General features: G+C 38.3%; 1 protein-coding gene across 3 annotated transcripts in view; it reads right to left on the minus strand.

Moving 5' to 3' along the window:
- The window catches only part of PLS3 (plastin 3), a 97,024-nt gene extending 81,445 nt beyond the window's left edge, over positions 1–15,579 (minus strand). For 2 of the 3 annotated variants that reach the window (XM_066249478.1, XM_066249476.1), the window contains exon 1: positions 15,432–15,579. The gene's annotated coding sequence lies outside the window, so the exon portion shown is untranslated. The remainder of the gene's footprint in view (positions 1–15,431) is intronic. The other variant, XM_066249479.1, reaches the window with a different exon arrangement.
- Positions 15,580–16,362: the final 783 nt, after the last annotated feature.

A 16,362-nucleotide genomic window follows, 5' to 3' on the forward strand; every position in this document is an offset into this window, starting at 1 on the left:
GAACCTCTTTCAAAAGCTAACCTACACAGGAGCCAGCATTTGCCCGTATTGTGGACATTCCTAAAATCTGTCAATGGTCCACAAACACCAAACAAGCAGCAGCTGGCTGTGGCATGCCCCATAATTCTTGTAAGAGGCCACAAGCCCAGCACTAGTGGCAGCTGGCTTTGTTCACAACACAACCTCTCTCAAGTGCTCCAAGTCTTGCACAAGCATCTACCAATTGAAAATCACTTTCTAGCTCCTACCAGGTAGACCCAGTCTGGACACAGGCAGTGGCTGATCTTGGCTTGCACCAGAGTCCCTCCCAAGACACCCCAAAACCAACACACCAGGTGGCTGGATTCAGACCATAACAGAGAACCACCTGATTAGAACCACAAACAACACACTCAAAGAGTCAACTGGGCAAGCACCTGAGCCTCACTAGAGCAAATCCCGTTCTGTGAGGTCAGCCCTGACAAAACAGCTTTTCTGCTGAAGTGATGGCCAATTCTCACAGCCAATCAGTCTAAAAGGCAATCACTCTCACTGACATGCCAACAGCAATCAAGGCTCAACTACAACAGGAGGGCACACACAACCCACATAGTGAACACCCTTGGAGCACCTGACTCAGGTGACCAAATAGACTGCACTTCTGGGCACCTACTATGTAAAGCCAGTATGCCAGGACTGGGAGATATAGAAAATCTATCTAATACATACAAACAAACACTGGGAGGCAGGCAAAATAAGAAAATAAAAAAATATGTCCCAAATTAAAGAACAAGATAAAACTCCAGAAAAAGAACTAAAAAAATGGAGGCAAGCTATCTACCAGATACAGAGTTCAAAACACTGGTTATGATAAACTTACAGAATAATAGATTATCTCAGTGAGAACTTAAACAAGTACATAGGAAACATTGAAAATGAGATAGAAACCATAGAAAAGAACCAGTCAGAAATAAAGACTACAATAACTGAAAGGAAGACTACAGTGTGTCTGTAAAGTCATGGTGCACATTTGACTGGTCACAGGAAAGCAACAAAAGATGATAGAAATGTGAAATCTGCACCAAATAAATGGAAAACCCTCCCAGTTTCTGCAGGATGATGTGGCAGCATGTGCGCTTGCGCAGATGATGATGTAACACCGTGTATACAGCAGAGCAGCCCACGGCCATGCCAGTCGATATGTGGATGGTACAAAGTTCAGTGTGTTCTGTGCCTCACTAAATTCGAATCCGTGGCCAAAGTGCAACGTGAATACCGGTGCGTTTATAACGAAGCACCACCACATAGGAATAACATTACTTGGTGGGATAAGCTGTTGAAGGAAACCAGCAGTTTGGTGGAGAAACCCTGTTCTGGTAGGCCATCAGTCAGTGAAGTCTGTAGAGGCTATACGGGATAGCTACCTAAGGAGCCCTAAAAAATCTGTGCGTGAGCCCACATCGAACTGCACTGAATAGGTATGAAACTGGGAGACTTTTCCTTTTATTTGGTGCAGATTTCACGTTTCTATCATCTTTTGGTGCTTTCCTGTGACCAGACAAAAGTGCACCATGACATTACGGACACACTGTATATTACATGGATTCAGCAGCAGATCAGAGAAAGCAGAGAATCGAATCACCAGTTTGGAAGATAAGGTAGTGGAGAACACCCAATTGAAACAACGCAACAAAAAAGAATAAAGAAAATGAGGATAGTTAAGGGACCACTAAGACAACATCAAACAAACACCATTTGCGTCATGGGGTGTCTGAAGTAGAAGACAGCAAAGAACTGAAAACCTATTTGAAGAAACAATGACTGAAAAACTTCCCTAACCTGGTGAAGAAAATAGTCATACAAGCCCAGGAAGTACAAAGTCCCAGAAAAGATGAACCCAAATAGACCCACACTAAGACACATCATAATTAAAATGCCAAAGGTTCAAGACAAAGAGAGAATCTTAAAAGCAGCAAGAAAAAAGTAGCTAGTTATCTACAAAGGAGCTTCCATAAAACTGTCAGGTGATTTCTCAACAGAAACTTTGCAGGCCAGAAGGGATTGGCAAGAAATATTTAAAGTGATGAAAAGCAAAGACCTACAACCAAGATTACTCTTCCCAGCAAGGCTATCATGTAGAATCAAAGGAGAGATAAAAGAGCGTCCCTGATAAGAAAAAGCTGAAGTAGTTTATTACCACTAAACCTGTATTACAAGAAATGTTAAAGGGACTTATTTAAGAAGAAGAAAAAATATAAGAAAATATCACACAGAAAAATATTCTGACAAAGGCAAATACATAATAAAAGCAGTGGATCAACCAACACTAAAGGTAGTACAAAGGTTAAAAGCAAAAAGTAGAATTATCATGTGTAACTATAATAGGAAATCAAGGGAGACATATAAACACACACAAAAGAAGTAAAGAAATGACAAAAATATAAGGAGGGGGTGAGTAAAAATGGTAGTGCTTATAAAATGTTTCAAAATTAAGCAACCATAAACTTAAAATAGACTGCTATAAACATAGCTTGGTATATATGAAGCACATTGTAACCACAGACCAAAAATATGTAAGAAATATACAAGAAATCCAAACAGAACAACACTACAGTGGGTCAACAATATACAAGAGAAGAGAATAAGAGAATGAGAAAGGAACAAAGAAGACCTACAAAAACAATCAGAAAACAATTTTTAAAAAATATTTTTTTCTATTGATTTTTGGAGAGGCAGGGAGAGGGAGAGTGAAAAAGAGAGGGTAGAAGAAGGAAGCATCCACTTGTAGTAGTTGCTTCCTGTATATGCCTTGACAGCACAAGCCCAGGAATTTGAACCGGCAACTTCAGTGTTCCAGGTCAATGCTTTATCCACTGCGCCACCACAGGTCAGGCCACAAAGCAATGAATAAAATGGCAATTACTACATTCCTATCAATAATTTCTTGAAGTGTAAATGGATTAAATGCTCCTATCAAAAGATGAATGGATAAAGAAGTGGTACATAAATGCAATGAAATATTATTTGGCCATAAAAAAGAATGGAATCTTACCATATGTAACAGCATGTATGTACCTAGAGGGTATCCTGCTAAGTGAAATTAGTCAGAGAAAGACAAATAGCATATGTTTTCACTCATATGTGTAATCTAAAAAACAAAATAAACAAACAAGCAAAACAGAAGCAAACTTATCGATGCAGAGAACAAACTGATGGTCGCCAGATGGGAGGGGGCTTGAGTGGCTGGCTGAGTGAAAATGGTGAAGGGATTAAGTACAAATTGGCAGTTACAAAATAGTTTTGGGGATGTAACATATAGTTTAGGGAACATAATATTATACTAACTATACATGGTGGGTGTAAAATGTATGGAATCATTTTGTAAGTTATATGAATGTTTAACCACTATGTTGTACAGCTGAAACTAATATAATATTGAATGTCCACTGTAATTGAGAATAAAAAATAAAAATAAATTTAAGTGAAAAATATTAGTGTGTCCCAATTTCCTCTTTATCTCTAAAGTCAAGCAGTTTTCACAATGAAAGTGCAATCCATAACATTTACTCATGACCATTCCTTTAAAATAACCTAGAGAAAGAAAACCAAGGAAGCCACTTGCTTAGTCTTCTTATAGGTTTGCATCATTATGTATTGTATTCAAGGTGACTCATAGGTTACTGATTAGGATTTCACAATTTAATCTTTATACAGTGGAATATTGTTCATTCTATAGAAAGGAATGAAGCTTATTATTCAGCAAGAACTATTCACAGCCATTTAATTTTCTCTCTTTCAAATGTATATATGGAGACCTGCTCTGTGTCAGGTGCACTGTGGAACAACTAGTAGAATAGGGCCTTCCCTCAGGGTTTGTTTCCCTTTCTCCCTAGAAATAGTTTTCTCTATTGTACATGGCAGGAATACAATACTAGTGTCTTTGAAGAAAACCATATAGTTTGTCTCCTCATACAGGAGACATACATAGCAGAACTGGGCATAGCACATTCATTTGATTCCCTTCCTCCCAAATGAAACTGATCAGATTTGGAATCCTGGGTTTTCCTATTCATTTTAAAGTTTGTGACATTCAAGAAGTTCAAGGCAGGAAAGTAAGGCATCAGTTATACCTACAGTTAACTTACTAATGTCCTTGAGTCAGACAAAACTTGACAGAATGCTGTACTATAGAAAGTATGAGAGCTGTGTGTATCAGTTAACGGTGAATCAATGATTTTTAGGGCTTCTGCATACACGGATACTTCCACAGTTGCAGAACTAACTACTGCAGAAGTACATGTTGAGCACAACATCTACAATTTAGTAAAGCTGGAAAGAATTTTATTTTTGTAAAAACTAAATGGGGTGTGGCTCATTTTCTTGCCAAAGGGCTATTTTATTCCAAGACACTGGTGGCTGCTGACCTTCATTTATAGGCTGGGCAATGTTCTATTTAAGTGAAATTAACTCATTGTAGGCACTTTTTTAGAATGCAATAATTATTGCAAAGAAATAACAATGTTTAAATTTGATTTGTTCTTAGTTTAGACTTGATTATATTGGGTTATAAATGACTGTACTTGTTGGCACAAGGTTTAAAGTTAGAAATTATTTTATGTTAAGAAAAAATGGCCATATTTAAGTTCATTTTCTACATGTGAGGGTATTTTTAGGTTTTATTAAATCAAACGCTACTTTTGTGTTTTTCTCTTTTCTAGACCGCAGGAGTATGTATCTTATACATATTTGTAGCTCTAGCATTAAGTGTCTTCATTAAACTTTTTTTAGTTGAATGATGATGAAATCATTCCACAAACAGACTAATTAAGGTATTGTACATGTTACTATCCATTTCTAACTATTACTCCATTTGTTGTTTGAACTATCACAACACATATTTGAGAACTTTGAGAACATTTTAAAGTTTTCCTGAGATTTACATCTATTTATAAATGGCTTATAAGCCTTCTTTTACATAATAGTTACATAATTTTCTGTAATTAGGGAAGTTTTTGCCCTTCTTCTAGTCTCTATAAATATATTCTAGTTTTTTTTTTTCGTTCTTCACAAGTCCAACTACTGCTGGAATACTTGGAGCCAGGGTAAGACACCAAATACATGGGTTGGTTCTTATTTTTAAATATGTAATTCTATCAATAATTCTCTTTTCTTACCCACACTTAATGATAATTTGGCTATATTTGTCTTTTTTAATTATCCTAAGACAAAATATAAAAATTTCATTATTCATAAACACTTGCAAAAATGATTCAACTGTAGCTTTAAACTGAAGACCCACAAACTGCTCAAAATATTTGTTGAATGTGTCAATGTCCTTTATCATTTCCTGGTTTTTCTTTTGAAAACTTTCACTGGAAGAAATAATGGTCATCATAAATTTTAAATTAATATGTTTTGGACTCACTCATTTCTAAAGGCTTTTTGTCATCTTGGAAAGATATTAATTTAATTTATAACCTTCTGCTGTCCCCAGCATTTTATGCTTTCATTAAATTTTCTCTGCTCTTATTTTTTCAAAAATAAATTTTATAACATTCACATTTCTACTATTTATGCTATTGTAGGAACACTGAAGAACTTGAAGCATTTGTTCCCTCCCACACCCCAAATCAGACATTAACATTACCTATTACCTTTCATGCTAATCTAAGCTATATTTGTTAATGGAAACAGATTCATAATGGTGTCTGTAATGTATTAAAGAAGTCATATTTCCAATTTTCCTTTGAGAGCCAGTTCTTTAAATTCTTGGGTGACACATCCTCACAAAAAGATAAATTAAATGATAAACAAGTTTCTTAGGTAAACCAACCTGAAACTTGTTAAAAAGCCTTCATATTCACAATGAAAACAATCGGAAAGCATATTTTCACAATGCCATTAAATAAAACAGAAAAAAATATCTGATTTTATTTATCTTGAATGGTGAGAGTTAAGGAAAAAGAGTTTGGATTCAAAGAAAATGAAGAGGTATAAAGATAAATGTACATACCTGACAAAGATCATTTAAGGCAACATTAACATTAAGTACAAGACTATATGCTAGTTTCTTTATAAATTTTCTCATTTAATTCAAATACCAACAATGCAAACAAGTAATATTATCCCCATTTTATAAATGGATAAGTTGAGATTTAGAGGACTTAAAAGAAATTCGTCAGAGATATAAAATAACAAAGCCATTTTATGCTAAAATCCATTCTGACTATGAAACATAGCATGTACAGATACTGTTGAAAAGAGAAAAAAGGAGGTGGTTAGAACAAGTTGTAGGGTCAAACAGACCTTTCAGCATGGTCTTTAGTGAGACTGGTATACTGATAGGAGGACAAAAACATACGGGAAGGGTCTGTGAAGCAGCTCAGGACAAGTTTAAAGAAGTGCATGCAATGTACAGGAGCCACTCAAATATACAAAATATTGAAGTCAAGTGTTTGTCATTGGAGGAGTCACTATATACTGAAACTGGGCACAAAGTAAGTGGCAGAATCATATTTTTTTTATCACAATTGAATCTGTGATTAGCAATACTATACATTTAAGCAACCTGAATGAAATAAAAAAATTTGAGTTTGAGTGATGTCAATGTAATTTAAGAGACCAATAGCCTGACCAGGCAGTGGCGCAGTGGATAGAGCGTCGGACTGGGACGTGGAGGACCCAGGTTCGAGACCCCGAGGTCACCAGCTTGAGCGTGGACTCATCTAGTTTGAGCAAAGCTCACCAGCTTGGACCCAAGGTCGCTGGCTCGAGCAAGGGGTCACTTGGTCTGCTGAAGGCCCATAGTCAAGGCACATATGAGAAAGCAATCAATGAACAACTAAAGTGCCCCAACAAAGAACTGATGATTGATGCTTCTCATCTCTCCTTTCCTGTCTGTCTGTCCCTATCTATCCCTCTCTCTGACTCTCGCTCTGTTTCTGTAAAAAAATAAAAATAATAAATAAATAAAAAGAGACCAATAGCCTGAGATCAGAGAAACCTATAAACAAGCAGTCCTTTAACCCAGCGGTAGTCAACCTAGTCCCTACTGCCCACTAGTGGGCATTCTAGCTTTCATGGTGGGCAGTAGCGGAGCAACCAAAGTATACATAAAAAGATAAATTTAACTATAGTAAGTTGTTTTATAAAGATTTATTCTGCCAAACTTAGCGAAAATCCGACATAAAGTACTTGGTAAGTAATTATTATTATATGCTTTAACTTGCTGTAACTCTGCTTTATAAACTTTATAAAGTAAAGTTACTTCCGTACTTTATAAATCACCATTACTGTGGAACCAGTGGGCAGTTAGAAAATTTTACTACTAACAGATACAAACGTAGGCAGTAGGTATAAAAAGGTTGACTACCCCTGCTTTAACCAATTATAAGAATAAAAGTTTCTCTAGGATGCCCTGGCCAGATAGCTTGGTTGGTTAGAGAATCATCCTGAAGCACAGAGGTTTATGGTGCAATCCCCGGTCAGGGCACACACAGGAACAGAACAATGTTTCTGTCTGTCTCTCTCTCCTTTCCTATCTCTTTAAAGTCAAGCAATAAAAAAATAAAATAAAATAAATGTTTCTGTAGGATACTAAAGGTTTATGATCATAAATAAACTTTGTATACTTGAACTGAGCTTTATAGTAACCTGAAATCTACAGACTAGTTAAGAACAAACCTGTCTCCCTTCCTCCACTGAGGGTTCAGTTTCAAAAAATAGAATTTCCTATGATTGTATACTGCACAGGATCCTACTTCATCTTGCTCTGCACCTGTTAACTAGATCAGAGGAAACCAAAATATTTCCAAGACATATACTTTACCTAAACCAGTTCCAGTTTAGTCATGTATGATATGCTATATAAAGAGTGGCTTTCTTTCTTTCTCTCTCTCTTTTTTTTCCCTTGAGTATCACTGTTTGTAATAAGGCTCTTTTTGCTTAAGCCAATGTTTAGCTTTCAGAGATTGTCAAAAGAATTCATCTTTAAAAACAAAACTTCTTGTAATTTCTCTTCTACATATTTGTCTCCGAGAAACAGTTGCAAAATGGTTCTTGCCCAAGGAAATTCCCTGAAGCATTTTCTATAAGATGAGAAAATAATATAAATTTCCAACAACCTGGAATCAGTAATATTGATTATGAAATATCCATTAGATAGACTATCATACAGTGATTTTAAACATTTTCAAAAATATCTGATCACATAAAAACATGTTCAGAATGTAATAAGTAAAAAGAATGGGATACAAACTGTATATACCGTATGATCCCAATTGTAAAAATGTCTTTCTCTTGACAAAGGAAATAGATAAAACATATGAAGGAATGGTAGGTAGTACAATTTTAAGTAATTAAAATTTTCTTCTTTATAAACCCTTTAATGCTTTCCTTTAAGATTTTTATAATGACCCTGTATTTCTTGAATCCAAAGTAAAGTGATTAAAAACATCTTAAGTATGTACCACTTAAGACACTTTTCCAGTGTCTTAGATTACTTTAGTAACATTTAGACTACTAAATCATACATATTGACTTTTATAGCAGTAGGATACACCCATGAAACCATTTCCTGTCATTTTCACCTCTGAAAGAACACTTTGTAGTCTATAATAGTAACTCTCCCTGACCTGAAATACAAGCCCCAAAATATCAAAAAAGACCATAAAAATTGGCAAAATGAGAATATGCAAGCAAGTTAAAAAATACAGGGCCCTGGCAGGGTAGCTCAGTTGATTAGAGTATTTTTCTCATATGTCAGGATAGGATGTTCTAACCCTCTCAGGGCACATATAAGAATCAACCAATGAATATGTAAATAAGAAGAACGGATCGGTGTTTCTCTCTTTCCCTTCCTCTCCTGCTCTAAAAATTAAAATAAAAAAAAAAGAAAAAAATAAATTCAAGAAAAGAAGCTTAAAAATTATACGCATGTATGAAAGACAGTGTTATCTTTCAGTGTCAATAGCAGAATGTCACTCTGAGTGTGACTATATAATCTGAGCATATGTTATAGGACACAATAATATCAATATTCAAAGCTATGATTCTACCTTTACAAATTTTATTTTATAGTAAGTAAAATTTTACATATAAAACAGTTTAAGATAATCAGAGTTATATTTTCAAAGAGTGGTTTATAAAATGACAAAAAACAATTTGCTATTAATTTTCAAACCAGAGATGGTAGAAATAAGAGCTCAGACTTTACAAATGAGAACGATTTCTGTTAGCAAAAACAATTTACTCTTCAGAACTAGTCTTATAATACCAGGTTATCTTAAAAGTCCTTTAACTCAGGGCTTTCTGCTTATTTCATTTTAATTAACTACTATCACTTTACAAATGATATTTTAATAAATGTCATCAAATATAATTTTAACCAATGGAAAAAAATGCATAATCACACAAAAGAACATCAGTTAAAGAACTATCATAAAATTGCCAAGATGATAGTAAACATTAAAAATTCCAAATTAACAAATTTGAGTGAGTGTGCTTGTGTGTGTGTTGGGGAGGTGGTGGTGAAAATGACCCACCTAGTCTAACACGTTTGTTTTACATATGAAGATCTATATTCACTTATCATCTTTTCTGTGTTAATGATGTCATACCACTTAAATATAGATTACCTTCTTCATTATGCACTTTTCATGGTGGCGCGTTGTCCTCAGAGTGCAATTATAAGGAGAAACATTTGATTTTCCACAAGCAATTTCACATGAAACCTTCTTTTACAGGCAATCACAAAACAGACTGAAGTATGATAAGCCAACAGATTCTGTAATGATTAGTGATGAACATCAAAACACTTCTCAGTAGTCACTTGAGAAGGGGAAAAAAAAACCCACCACCATAGTAATGGCTTTTACAGGCTACTTGGCACAGTTGAGGGAATAAAAAATATAAGAAAGTATTACGTATAGGTTTTTATTCTCTTGTTATTGACCATTTCTCTTATTTTTCATTATATTATGTCTGGCTTTATTTCTCTTTTGCTCATGAAATTGGATGGCTGGAGAACATTTACAGACAAGTAAAAATGTAGCAAGACTTAAGTGATGAGAACACTACTATTTCTATAAACTTGTTAAAGTTCTAGTGTTTCTATGATATACTACTACACTACTTTGAATTTATATAGCACCTGTCTGCTGAAGAGCCAAAGCTTACATAGCTTACTTATCCTTTCAGCATGCCTGTGAAATACATAGATTGGAAACAGATGGCTAACAAATAAAGTAAAATCCAGATATGAACAGAGAACTTCCATGATTTACTTAAGATGGGCTATCTGTCCAAACTGTAGAAGACTAAAAAGCCTTGGATTCCACACTCAATGCCTTTCCAATTAATCCCTTTCCCTTTCTTTCTTTCCTTTCTTTCCTTTTCTTTCTTTCTTTCTTTCTTTCTTTCTTTCTTTCTTTCTTTCTTTCTTTCTTTCTTTCTTTCTTCTTTTTTTAGTGAGAGAGAGGGAGATAGAAAGAGAGACAGACAGACAGACAGTAAGGGAGAGAGATGAGAAGCATCAATTCTTTGATTCCGCTCCTTAGTTGTTCATTGATTGCTTTCTCATATGTGCCTTGATCCAGTGTGTGTGTGTGTGGGGGGCTCCAGCTGAGTCAGTGACCCCTTGCTCAAGCCAGAGACGTTGGGCTCAAGCCAGCAACCATGGGGTCATGTCTATGATCCCATGCTCAGGCTGGCAACCATGTGCTCAAGCTGGATGAGACCATGCTCAAGCCGGTGACCTCAGGGTTTTGAACCTGTGTCCCCAGTGTCCCAGGCCAATGCTCTATCCACTGTGCCACCACCTTGTCAGGTTTCCCCTTAGTATTTTAATTTTCATTTAACCACAATAATTTTTTCATTCCTAAAACAGTTTATACTCACCAATATTTGTCTTTCAAGCGCTAAAAATAAGGCAAATTCAATATTAAACATACTGAATTTTTGAAACTCTCTCTCCTCCATAACTACCTGCAAGTTGGCCCAAGTATTATCAGATCTTTTCCTGAGGCTGACATTTCATGAGTAGACAGTTTTTGTATTTCTAAGCCATAATTTTAACCAAAGCTCACTCATAACTGAAAACAGCTCGTCCTGACCACTGGTATCTAAAAGAGCTTCCAACAGTGTAATGTATCAAAAAAGCTTTTGAAACTTCTAGCAGAACATACATTACATGTTACATCACTCTTCAGAATAATTTATACAGCCTCAGAACATGATCTAGCTGTTTTCTTCTAAACTGTGTTTTATTATTTTCACAGATCAAATTTTCCCCCCTCTGGATTACTTTTCACCAAAAGAAAAATTATCATATGAGCAAGTACAAAATGATTCTAAAAACATATACCCAAGTTGTCATATATAGATAGATGTTCATTTGCAATTTTATACCTTCTTCTTTTGGAATCTGTACTAAATAGCATAAAGAAATGGTTCAGCATACACATTCCACCTAGATTAGCCTACATTAAATATAATAGTACATGCACAAATTTATCATATGTACTGAGACTATTATGCCAGTAAGTTTCTTGGAAAGGCAAGTAGAAATAATGCCTAGAACAGAATATGGAATAATGAATGGCAAGTAGACTTTCTTCCTTCTCCTTGTCAGTTTTACCCAAAATAATTACTTTAGTGCTCAAGCACCATGGCCAAACCAGCCTCTTCTTTTCAGTAAAAGTCACGCTGTTTGCCTAGCAGCAAAATTTTATTTGGTTTTTGATAGTGCCCTGGATACTGACATTCTGCCAGTATAAATAGTCATGGTCAAATCTAATGTGCATGTGACCATTTGTAAAAGAGACTTAATCTCAAACAAATCATATTCACTAGTTATAATTAATCCTTTTACCTAAAATACCATAAGCTTATATATACTGCTCACAAAAATTAGGGGATATTTCAAAGTGAATATGAAGTGATAAAATATCCCCTAATTTTTTGTTAGCAGTATAGTTTTAGCATTTGAATCTCAATGATGGCATCATACTAGAGACCTTGGGCTTCAATGTTGATTGTATTAGGTCAAGGCAGAGAATAATTTGGCTACCCACCTCAGGTAAAGAAAGAGGTTGATAAGTTGATAGAGCTAACAGTGGAAGTTAAGAATTAAACTTATAAGCCTTTAATTTTAATCATAAACCTGGGTTCATTAAATTATACCACTAAAAAAATGAAGTCAGCGGTTTCAGATGAGTGGACTTCTCAACACAATGAAATATTGTGGACTAAGAGCCTAGTGGTGAACCTGTTTTAACACGAGTTAATAATATTTTAAAGAGCTTATCTTCCCAACATTTTAACCTAATTGGACCTTTTTTTTGTTGAGGTTAAATATTTATTAGAAGTTCAATCTATCTCTGGCCGAGTGGCTCAGTTGTTTAGAGTGTTGTCCCAATGCATTAAGGTTGAGGGTTTGATTTCTGGTCAGGGCATACACAAGAATCAACCAATGAATGCATAAATAAGTGAAACAACAAATTGATTTTCCTTGTCTAAAATAAAAAAATATATATATTTACAGAAGTTCAAACCAAAATTATCAACTCACTTCCACTAAGGGTGGGGGTGTTATTTACCAGTGTAATTAACTTCAATAAGTCAGGTGCAGTTTAAATTCCCTTCCAGCTAAGTGTGCCCCAAGGTTAGCCTTGGGGTCAGAACTATGTGCTTTAAAGTAGTTCTGGTTTCTTTGGCTCAGAAACCGTGCACAGCAGGAAAACGGAGTACAGGATTCAATCAGAGGTTGCTGCAGAAAACAAAGGGGTTTTGGCTAAGGCATACAAAGCCAAAATCTCTTAATGTTCCCAGTTTCATTTTTAGCTGTTTTTAAGGCTCACTTTATGTCTCAACTACATCTATTTTATAAATACGCAAAACTTTTAAAACTCACGACCTCAGAGATTCATCTGACCATTTCCCTACTCTGGAATATATAATCTGAATAGCAAAACTGCCACGTTTTTCCTAAAGCAGCCATAACTTGGGCCACAAGGGCGGGTACTGGTTAAGATGGGAGTTCAGTGTCCTCTCATTATTCTAGCAAACTTTTGACAGGCAAAGACTGAAACAATCTGATTTGTTAAATTTTGTGAGCACTGTTTTTGTGCTTGATTTATGATCAAATCAATTCCAAACTGCAAATAACTGATGGTCAATTTAATTTTATTCTTTCTTTTATTATTATTTTTTAATTTTTTACTTACAGTTTACATTCAATGTTATTTTGTTTTAATTTCAGGTGTACAGCATAGTGGTTAGACAGTCATATACTTTACAGTGTCTCCCCGATATTTCCAGTACCCACTTGGCGCCAAACATAGTCAGTACAGTATTACTGATTATATTGTCTAAGTTGTACTTTACATCCCCATTAACTATTTTGTAATTACTAATGTGTACCTTTACCTTTCAATCCTTTCACCTCTTTCACTCAGTTCCTGTGCACCCCTCTCCTCTGGCTACCAACTGATGGTTTATTTTAGTCAAGAGATGATCCATCACCTTCAAACAGATGTCTGATATAGAGAACACTACAGTTAGAATATAAGCCAGACCCAAAAATATGGATAAAGCCTCACTTTTTTTTAACACTTTCTTATGGAATATAGCCTCAAATCTATCATTTAGGTATGAAATAGGGAGTGAATAAAAGAATAATTTTCCTAGAAAATAATAAGATATATTTAAAGTTATAAAAGCCATCACTAGATTGAAGAACCATTGGGAAGATATGTCCCAGCACAAACATATTTCATACCCTTATTTTAAAAACAATTTCTATTTTTATCTTGAATAGTATTTGACCACTAAATTCCCTCTCTGTACCCCTCATTCAAATCCAAGTAGAATTCCCTAGAGCAGAGACCAGTTAACACTCCCCTCCCCTTTTTTTGAAGTTTTAATTTTTGGAATAGGGGCTTCAGCCATTACATTTCAATCTTAAAGTCAAAAGAAACCATGTGATCATTACCCTAAGGGCATGAGAGACTTGGGGCATGTGATGTCCACTGGCATGTGTGGGACTCCTCACAACTTCGTTGGAATTCATTGTAAATGGCATCTCCAGGATCAAACTTAGGCTCCCCATTACACTGTGACAGCCACTTAAGTGGAGTACTACTTACCTCTCCGTTTTTTTACTTCACCTATGTTTTCTACCTACTTTGTGGCCAACCAGGCTCCTTCCCATCCCCCATTCCTTGTAGCAGGCCAGGCAACCCAAGCATCCTGTCTATTGCTATTCCTAATAGCGAGGATCTTCAACTCAGTCTTAAATTCAACGTTCAGCCCACTAAGGATGTGGTACTGATCAGGTGAGGAGCAAGAAGCATCGTGCCCGGCTTTAACCCTACTCCACCTCCCTGGCTGAGATCATCTGCCCTGGAGCGAGGCCATCGGAGCCGCCCTCACACTAGTGTAAGTAGCAGCGGCGGCGGCAGCAACTTCGAGACTGGCGAGAAGCCGGGTCGGGGGTGGTCCGCGCCCCCTAGCCCCTCATTACAGCGCTTAAGAACTGCTGGTGGAGAAAAGTAAAATACCGACAAGTGCAGCTGTGTGGTGGGAGGGGGACAGTACCCACCCTCCCGGCGCTGCTTAGGGCTCTGCCTCCCAGGGCGTCCCGGGAGGTCCGCGGCTGCCTCAGTCCCGAGCGCGCGCTCAGGGCTACAGAGCCCGAGGAGCTGAGAAGGCAGCCGACGGGCGGGGCGGTGGGGAGGCGAGGGAGAGGAGAACAGAAAGGTACTGCCCGACGGCCTGAGAGATGTTCGGCTACTGAAAGGAAAAAAAGTGCTTACTCATAGGGAGACGCGGTGCGATCGCGACGCCCTCGCTCAGGGCAAGGGAAGCGAGCGGAGCACGGGCCACCGGAGCCTCGTTCGCTCCCGGGGACACGGCAACCCCCCTTGCAGAGCCCGCGAGGTCACCCGAGGCGGGTGAGCGGGGGCTGGAGGCGTCGCAGGCTGTGGGCTCTGGGATTTCCTGAATCCGGAGCTGGGAGGGGGTGGAGGGGTGGCAGTAGCTGGAGAAGGACGACAGAGGGAAGTTAGGCGCTCGTTTTCCACTTCGGGGCGTCGCCACAGAAGGGAAGAAGGGCAAGGGTTGGCGTCAGGGACTCCAGCTCAAGGTTGGCAACAAGTTAAGAGCAAGTATTAGGAAAGTACCGTCTCTACAGTGAAGAGCAGAAAACGTGCTTACGGCGGGTGCTGGTCATGGGGGACACTGTCCCACCCGTCCTTGACGGTAGTGACAGCTTTGGCGCCTAAAGGCTGGGGCTAAGGTCTTTCTAGCCCCCTTCTCTGCGCTCTGGCCCCCGCCCCAGTGTGCGGCATGTTCTTGCTGAAGTTCCGGGTGATGCTCTTCCCGGGACCCGCTCCTGCCAACGCCCAGGCACACCCTCTAACCCTGGTGCCCTCCCGTACCGAGAAGGCACTTACCTAAAGTCGCAGAGTACCGGATCTGGCCCGACTGCCTCCAACCGACGCGCTCAAACAACTTCTGCCTCTCGGAATCTTTGCGGCTGCGGTTCTAAAGCCAGCACTCCCTCCCCTCGGGCCAGCCCCTCCGCCCCTCGGCCGTCGCCATTGGTTCGGGTGATGCTTGCAGGCGGCCTGGGAACCAGGAAGCGGATTGGGCCACGAACCTGTCACATCAGCTGGGTGGGGTGCTGGGAGCATAATCACTGGGATGGGCGCCCGGGCGCGATGGGGACTGGAACTGTGCTGCTGGGATCTGAGATTGGTCCCCCGCGCCAGCTTCTTCCTTTCCCTGGCTAGAAGAAATTAGAAAAGTCCACACTGTACAGCTCGTTTTCAGAAAAATGTTCAAAAAAAAATCTTGTGAAAAAAATGAAAAGATGAGACTGTTGGGAACGAAGCTTGAATGCCATCAAGCCCCTATTTAAGCCTATGCAGGGTACAGTTTGTCCTCGAAATCTTGAAGGGAATTTCGGTATGGGAAGGGACATTTCTACTAGCTTAATCGGTTCCAATCAGCCCAGGTGCAGAGCAGCGCGGAGGGGAAAATTCAGCAATCTTCCCGTTCCTTAGGAGGTCTGGAGAGCAGACTGCGGCCAGGACCCGGCTCTCAAGTCTTTGGCTTCGTGCCAAGTAAACTGTTAACCAAAATAACCTGTCTGGTATGTATATCCAGGCGGAAAGAGGTGGAGGAGGAAAGGGATGGTGGAACTAAAGTGCTTCCACTCGTTTGACTAGAAATGGATATGAATCCTCATCAGTCTCCCTTCACAAGGGAAAACTTGGAAGACAGGCTCCTGTTTCCAGAGTACCTTTTCTTCTTTGCCTATGAGATTGCCTCCAAGTCATAGCTGACCTCTTTCATTAACACACGTGGGGGTGTCCCCTCTTT

The sequence above is a fragment of the Saccopteryx bilineata genome, chromosome X (assembly GCF_036850765.1).
Source record: "Saccopteryx bilineata isolate mSacBil1 chromosome X, mSacBil1_pri_phased_curated, whole genome shotgun sequence".
NCBI lineage: Eukaryota > Metazoa > Chordata > Mammalia > Chiroptera > Emballonuridae > Saccopteryx > Saccopteryx bilineata.